The sequence below is a fragment of the Prunus dulcis genome, chromosome 1 (assembly GCF_902201215.1).
Source record: "Prunus dulcis chromosome 1, ALMONDv2, whole genome shotgun sequence".
NCBI lineage: Eukaryota > Viridiplantae > Streptophyta > Magnoliopsida > Rosales > Rosaceae > Prunus > Prunus dulcis.
The window spans coordinates 21,202,372-21,210,167 of record NC_047650.1 but is presented as its reverse complement, the minus strand read 5'-3'; the positions used below and the strand labels follow the sequence as shown (position 1 = coordinate 21,210,167).

The 7,796-nt window shown below is 38.7% G+C and overlaps 1 pseudogene; it reads right to left on the bottom strand.

The window, feature by feature from the left end:
* Window positions 1–7,006, bottom strand: part of LOC117616240 — an 8,857-nt pseudogene extending 1,851 nt beyond the window's left edge.
* Window positions 7,007–7,796: the final 790 nt, after the last annotated feature.

The window sequence follows — 7,796 nt, the reverse complement described above, 5'->3', positions numbered from 1 at the left end:
GGTGCCTCGGGATCACAGCCAGGTATAACTACACTTTTGTATTGTTAATTTTATATTGAAATTTGACAATTTTTTTTTATTTAACATTAATACCTTATTTCTTTGCAGCGAAGAAGAACACCCGAGGACCGTGTCGTCAGCTGAAGACGGCGAAGGTCACCCGGGTGACCAACAGTCGTATTAGCATCGGATACGACGAGCGCCATCGGGCTGCACCGACGGCGGAGTTGCATAGCTCCTTGGCCCACGACATTGGCCCCGTCGTGCGGACCCATTGCCCGATGCAATGGAAGTCTTGGAGGGTCATGCCTGACGAGATCAAGGCGGAGGTTCGCGGCCAGTTTTCGGTATGTACCTTACATTTTCATTATTTTTCTTTAAAATTGTGTATATTTCTATTACTTAACGTATCTAATTAATTGATTGCAGACGAACTATAACTTGGAGGATCTCGGCGAAGAGTCGTTGACGTACGTCAACAGACTCTTCGCTGAGAGGTACAAGCAGTGGAAGAGCGACTTGCACCACCATTTTCAGGCCTATGATGATCCGCAAGTCGCTCTTCAGGAGGGTTGCCCGAAGGAACTTGAGGGGCTGGAGGATAGCTGGGAGTGGCTCTGCGCTCATTTTCAAGCGCCCGAATTTGCGGTATTTTTTAATTATATTTGTTTAATTATTACTTATTACTTATTAATGTTTATTTTATTTTTATATTTCATTATTATTTAATTTTTTTATATTTTAACTAATACGTTTCATTTTTTGTATAACAGAATAAAGCCCAAGTGAATAAGGGTAATAGGAAGAAGAAGACCCTTCTCCACCATTCGGGCTCCAGACCCTTTTCGTATAGGATGGATGCACGGCGTCGGGTAATAATCACAAAATTTGTATTTCATTTTTAATGTCATTTTTATTAATTTATTTTTTTCATACTAATATTTTTCTTCTCTTGTTCAATTTAGGAGGGGTCCAAGTTCCCAGAGATCGGCGTCTTTGGTGACGTTTATGTTCGACCCGGAAATGAATTGGCCGAGTCCCTTCATGTAAGTATTATTTAATTTTAATTCTTATGTTACGCATTCAATTTGTATGCATGTTTTAATTTATATTTTATGTTATGTTCAACAGACGACGATGGTGGAGAGGAGCCAGTTGGTTCTTCAGGAGTCCGCCTCCCAGCTTCCTCCCGAGACTCCGATCGAGTCTGTGGCTCCTCCCCAGGATGCTGGATTTCAGATCTTGACGGAGACGTTGGATCAGACTCTCGGGAGGAGGCCGGGGACATATTGTCGAGGGATGGGGAATGCCCGGCGGAGGGAACCTAGACCTCGTTCATCGGTGCAGTCTTCACATCAGGTCACTGCTTTGACAGCACATATGGTCACTCTTGAGAACAAGTTGTCGGCCATTCTGCAGTCCCTCGCACAATCCGGCATTCCCGTCCCGCATTTTGATGAGCCGACCTCCGAGCCCGTCCCTCTCGAGCATCCCCCCCAGACCACTGCCCCGGTTGACGCCCAGACCTCTGACCCGCATATTGGCGACGACTCGGTTGATTTTGATGCATTATTTCATTAGTGTATTTATTTTCATCATAAACATTTATTTTATTTGTAATACATTTATTTTATTTTATAACAATATTTTATTCTAATTTATTTTTATTGCAATTTCATTGTTTAATCAATAAAAAAAAATCAATTTTATTTAAAATACAAAATACAAAAAAAAAAAAAAAAAAAATTGTACAATTAGGTTTGCACGACGGCACCATTTCGTCGCGCAAACCCGCGTGTAACAAAAAAATTAAAAAATAAATTTTTTTATTTTTTGTAATTCTTGCGCGACGAAAACATACGTCTCGCAAGCACGTTTTGCGCGACGAATAATTTCGTCGCGCAAATATATGAGCGACGAATAATTTCGTCGCGCAAATATATGAGCGACGAAAGATTTCTCATCGCGCGAATGGTTCTGCGGCGGACATCTGCGTCTCCCGAACCCGTTATGCGCGACGATATATTTGTCGTCGCCCAATTACTTTCGTCGCGCAAAGGTATGTGCGCCGAATTGTATTCGTCGCGCAAAGTTTACGCGACGAACATGTGTTTCGTCTCCATATCGTTGGTGCAACGATGGTTTACCCGTCGCACAGTATTGCGCGACGAAAGGTTTGTCCTCGTCGCGCAATGGCTGCGCGACGCTTTTTTATTCGTCGCGCAAATAGTAAAATGTAGTAGTTTATGGACAAAGGAAAAAGACGTGTTGAGAACGTGCATTGAATAAACTGTTTTTTTATCGAAAGCACCAAACAATTTAAGGTCAATTTTGTCATGCATGACAAAAATTAAGACGGAATTGCAGAGAAAAGAAAGAAGCCCGCGGCTAATATAACCAAGGATGAAACAACAGATAAATATATAAAAAATCGACAGCCGCCGGGTAGAAATCAAAGGACCACCAACCCTACTGTTCTTTTAACTTGCACCATGTTTAAGGTCAGGGGCGGATCCACAGAGGAGCAAGAGTGGTCAATTGACCCCTGCAAGCTCTGAAATCCTCCATTAGAGCAGCCAAACTTGACCCTTGCAAAGTGTTCGACGAAATGCCCCAAAGGGGCAACCTGTGTGCAGCTGGGTGGGACTATAAGTGCTGGGCTTTCGAGGCTAGGAGATTGAGAGGAGGGATGAGAAGGAAGAAGAAGAAGAGTGTCTCATTTGGTGGTGGTTGTGGAAAGCAGCAACTTGCTGCTTGTGGCTGGAGGTCGTGAGCTTGATGAGGTGGTTGCTGTCAACGCGAAGGAGCTCTGGAACCAAGTCCTAGACTAAGCAAAGTGATGGGCATGTACTAGACTAAGCAAAAACTCAAAAAATAAAAATGGTAGGCCAGATACTGATGCAACGCTAAGCACTAACTGATGGGCATGTAATTGTAGCAACAAAAAACTAAAAAAATAATAAAGAAAAGTAGGCCAAATCCACGGGTTGGTCCAAGGATTTTTTTTTTTTTTTTTGGGGGTCAAACGGTCTAAGTCTCTAACTCAAAAATATGTTCATTTATTTTTCAAGTAATTAAAAATATGTTCATTGTCATTCAACAATCAATCCAGGTCTAAGTCTCTAAAAATTTTAAAAGACAGAGAAAACCATGGGTGTGTAGCTTAAGGTGGAAAGCCCAAAAACACGAAGTAGAAATCACAGAGAGAAAAGCCACAATGCCACAATGTGAAGCTCAAGGGTCATAATGGACGTCTATAAAAGAAAATAATGAGAGAAAAACCCTAGCTCCACCAATTTTCTTCCTTTCCATTTCTCTCGATCTAAATCTATCTCTTCAAACTCATAAATAAAATAGCATCTTTATTCCCATTTTCTCTGGATCTAAACATAGCTCCGCCAACACAGACATAGGGTTAAGGAGCTGCACCTGTAAGATGTTGACCCTTGCAAGCAAAATTCCTGGATCCGCCACTGTTTAAGGTCATCAAATCTTGTAAGAATTCTCTTTGTGGGCGTGAAACTTCAAATTTTCTCAAGCTATTTAAACACAAACACGGCCAATATAATTAGTAGCCCTATTGTCAAAAATGGCAGGAGCCCCATAAAGCCAAGGCACTCCAATTACTCTATGCACCCCAATAAACCTTCCTCAAAGAAAAAACTATTTCATAGTTAATTATGCTGGACGTTCTTACAACAACCAATTGTTATTGAGATTCAAACTTAATGAATGATTGAGATATATACACGACATAGTCTCTATTTTTTATTTTTTTATTTTTAATAAAAGCGATCGATATTGGGTGGGTGAGATTCAAACACAGAATCTTGAGTGTGTTGAGGCCCAAAAAAATCTGAGAGTAGGCCCAAATATATTCCTTGCCCAGTGCGACACCTTACTGAGAAGAAACCCCCATGTGGGCACGCGAAAGTTCATTGTACACTCTCATGTGAGTTGCAATCCATGTGCCACGCCAAGCAAATACGCAACACGCCAAGTAAAAAGGTCGTAGCAAGCCCGTAAAATGTACTGGCTCTATGAACCCATGCTAAATGTTATCCCGTTAAGCGTCGTTTTGACTCGACCAAAGCCATTTAAAAAACAATAAAATTTGAGCACGAGCATGCCAATCGACAGGCAATGCCAAGCGGAAAACCATTATTTTGCACCTAGCCACGCTACAAGCTTAAGTGGGCCCAAGCCACGCAAATGCCCAGGGCTTGATGAGTGGGTTGTGGTATGGATGGTTACGAGCATTCACATGGCCCATTGATGAGTCAAAAAGTGGAAGTTTTGGGCTGCTTGGGAACCCCAAAATTCGAGCCCATTTTTTTAGCCCAATTCACTATAAATATAAAAATATATAAAACTAATAGGAAAAAAATAAAAAATAAAACCAACCTAATTTTTCCACGACTTTTCCATCCCTTTTCTAACACCAGTTCTCACCCATTGCCAAAGTAGCGCGTAGGCCTCATCATTTGGCCCGCGGGTTCATGGGCCGATGAGGGCCAGCCCGGCCCGTTATAGGCTTTGAGATGGCACTGCCGGCCTTGGGCCGGGCTATGCTTGGGCTTGGGTGTCTGAAGCCCGGCCCGTTAGGCCCACGTACATATATAATTATGTATAAATAAGAGTTTAGGTTTAGGATTATATCACTTAAATCACATATATAATTTGTTTCATTTCATTTAATTTTCTTTACTCATTCCTAGTTTATAATTGGATGATTAGCACATTAATTTGTGTCAATTATTAATTCAACAATTATATATATATATATATAGATGAACAACATATCACATCACCAAATATAATCATATCATGAAACATAATCGTGTCACCAAATATAATCATGTTTTTCTTGAACATATCACCAAATATTTGCATATTTATTCATACCATCCTTTAAAAAAATACTTTTTTTGATACTTATTATTTTTTTTAATTATTTCTTAAAACGTATTATGATCTAATTATGTAATAACCTCAAAAATAATACTTGGTTTTATTATTTTTGTGGAAAATCTTAAAGTTGTGTGACTTTATTGGGTGTTTTATGAATTTGGTTTGATGTGAAAATATTGGAATTAAGTGAGTTTAATATCAAATTTGGACTAAAATGCCCTTATGATTAAGTTTATGATTTTTTTTAAATGAAGTAGGTCTCATTTAGGCCTGGCCCGTTGGGCTTAGCCCGGCCCAGTCCAATAGACTTTCTTAAGCCCGACTTATGGGTTGGGCTTGGACTTTGAATTTTCTAAAAAAACCCGACCCGGCTCGATATTTTCTCTCTCCTCTTTAAAGCTTGGCCCGACCCAGACCGGCCGAAGCCCATTAAATTTGGGCCAAGCCCTAGTAGCGCGCCCCCCCCCCCCCCCCCCAAAAAAAAATTTTGTAGAAGAGTAGAAACAAAGAAAGAAAAGTGATTGAGCCAACAAGATTTCCAAACACATTTTTTAAATTGAAAAATCAACACCGAATAACTTAATAAAAAATTTACAAAACAAAAATCTGTGTTCTAGTGGCATGGCTCTGTTTGCTTTTCCTTTAGATATAGCCTTCGCAAGGTCAATCTACCATCATATTGAAGGGGATGTGTAGTGAACAAATGTTCAGAGCAATGATCTACAGTTTCTAAATTCATCTTCCTGTGATGTGTTGTGAAGAAATACGTGGGTATGAGATCTAAGCCTAGTAAAGCAAGTAACACCAAAATTTTGAAACATAATAATAACGGGCTAACAGAAGAAAAGGTTGCAATGGTAAAAGAAAGGTGTGGCTACAGCTAAGGTGGAAAGAAAAAAATATGCTCATCTTTGAGAAGAGGAGAGGAAAAAGCACAATACATAAACACACATCCTTACGGGTGAGGAGCGCCAACGACTCTCAATGTTGGCAACTGGAGAATCGCTAATCGGCATTAGCCATTAGCTCTGATACCATGTAGAAACTGATTTTTCCTTAGTAATTCATCTGATCATTATAATATATCCTTAGTAATTCATCTGATCATTATAATATATATATATATATATATATATATACACACACACAAGTTTGTAGGGAAAAATCTACAATTAGAGCAAGCCATTATCATAAACATAAATATGGAGTTATAGCCTAATAACAACATAACTGACAATTGACCATTTCTTGTCATTAATAAGATTAATTATTGTAACTGAAATACTATTATAACTCCCTAATAAAAACATAAATCCATTTATTGTAGAAACCATAGCTAGCTAGGTTTGGTTCTCCTAATACTTGATGGGCACAGCTATTAGAGGGTGAGCCATCTGTAAAGTGATGCCAAACTTCTCTTCCATGTTCATTTTTTCGGCACAACTCCATCTTCAAGTTTCCAATTATCAAACGAGTTAATAAGTGCACCCAACATCAAATTCAACATTCTCATCGCAAAAGGCAATCCAGGACATATTCTCCTCCCACCACCAAACGGAATAAGTTCAAAGTTATGGCCGGTAACGTCGATATCCAAAAACAAAAACCTTTCAGGGATAAATGAGGTAGGGTTGTCCCAAATGTTAGGGTCTCTGCCAATGGCCCATGCGTTGGCCAACACTTGTGCACCCTTTGGTACAATGTAACCGCAGATTTCTATGTCTGCTTAGGCTCTGCGAGGGAGAAGAAGTGGGGCAACTGGGTGCAGCCAGAAGGTCTCTTTGATTACGGCTTGTAAGTAAGGGAGCCGAGTGATGTCTGATTCCTGCACTGATTTTCCTTTGCCAATGACTTGCTTCAGCTCCTCTTGAGCTTTTGACAGCTTTTCAGGGTTGCGTAATAGCTCAGCCATTGCCCACCGCACTAAATAAATCCTAATTCACCAAAAGGTTAATTAGTCAATAAATTAATATGGGCACATAGACATATAATGAGCAAATAAAATTTTATATATATATATATATTTTTTAGTTTTTAAAAAAAAAAAAAAAAAAATTTTATACAAGCGATATAGGGGGATTCGAACACAAGACATTGATCAGTGTTGACATTCACTACTACAAAAAGGGCAATAGACTATGGGAATTCACCGTCGTCTAGGAAGTTTTCTAACCATTATTCTTCTCTATATCAATTGAAATCTGAATTGAATACACCCAAACTTTTACAAACTCTTTTAAAATCTTAATTGAATACACCCAAACTTTTAAACTCTTTTAAAAACTTAATTGAATACACCCCCCTAAATTAAGAATTTCATATATATTAGAATTTGATTTTGTAAGTAAGTTAAACTTACGAAGGTTTGATGTGGAACATCAATGAGATGGTGTTAAAGTCCAATTTATTAAATCCCCAATGTTGGAAACTCAACTCAACACTTGATGAAACATCATGTTCTGAGTTCAATGAGCAAAATACATCATATGTAGTGGTTGCAAGCACTAAATGTTTTAAGAAAAAGGAGAACACTATTAATATATTTTCCATACAAGGTTAAAAGTGCTTGGTAACTGTATGATAAAGAAGTAGGTGAGTATTTACTTTTAATAGACATGATTGAAAGTACTTATTTACAAGGGAACTACATGTTTACCTATATGAGTGTAGAGGGTGGTGCCGCCTTCTATGCGACTTAGGACTTGTCACTAAAGCACTCATGAAAGTGGGTATAGACACAAGGCTAATTCACGTGTCAGTCAATTAAACACACAAGTGATTAAAGAATTGTGTGTAAGATGTATCCAGTTAATCACAATAAGAATGCAAGTTCAAAGTTTATCTATTTAGCATTACTTGATTAACTTTGATATGTTTTCACTAAC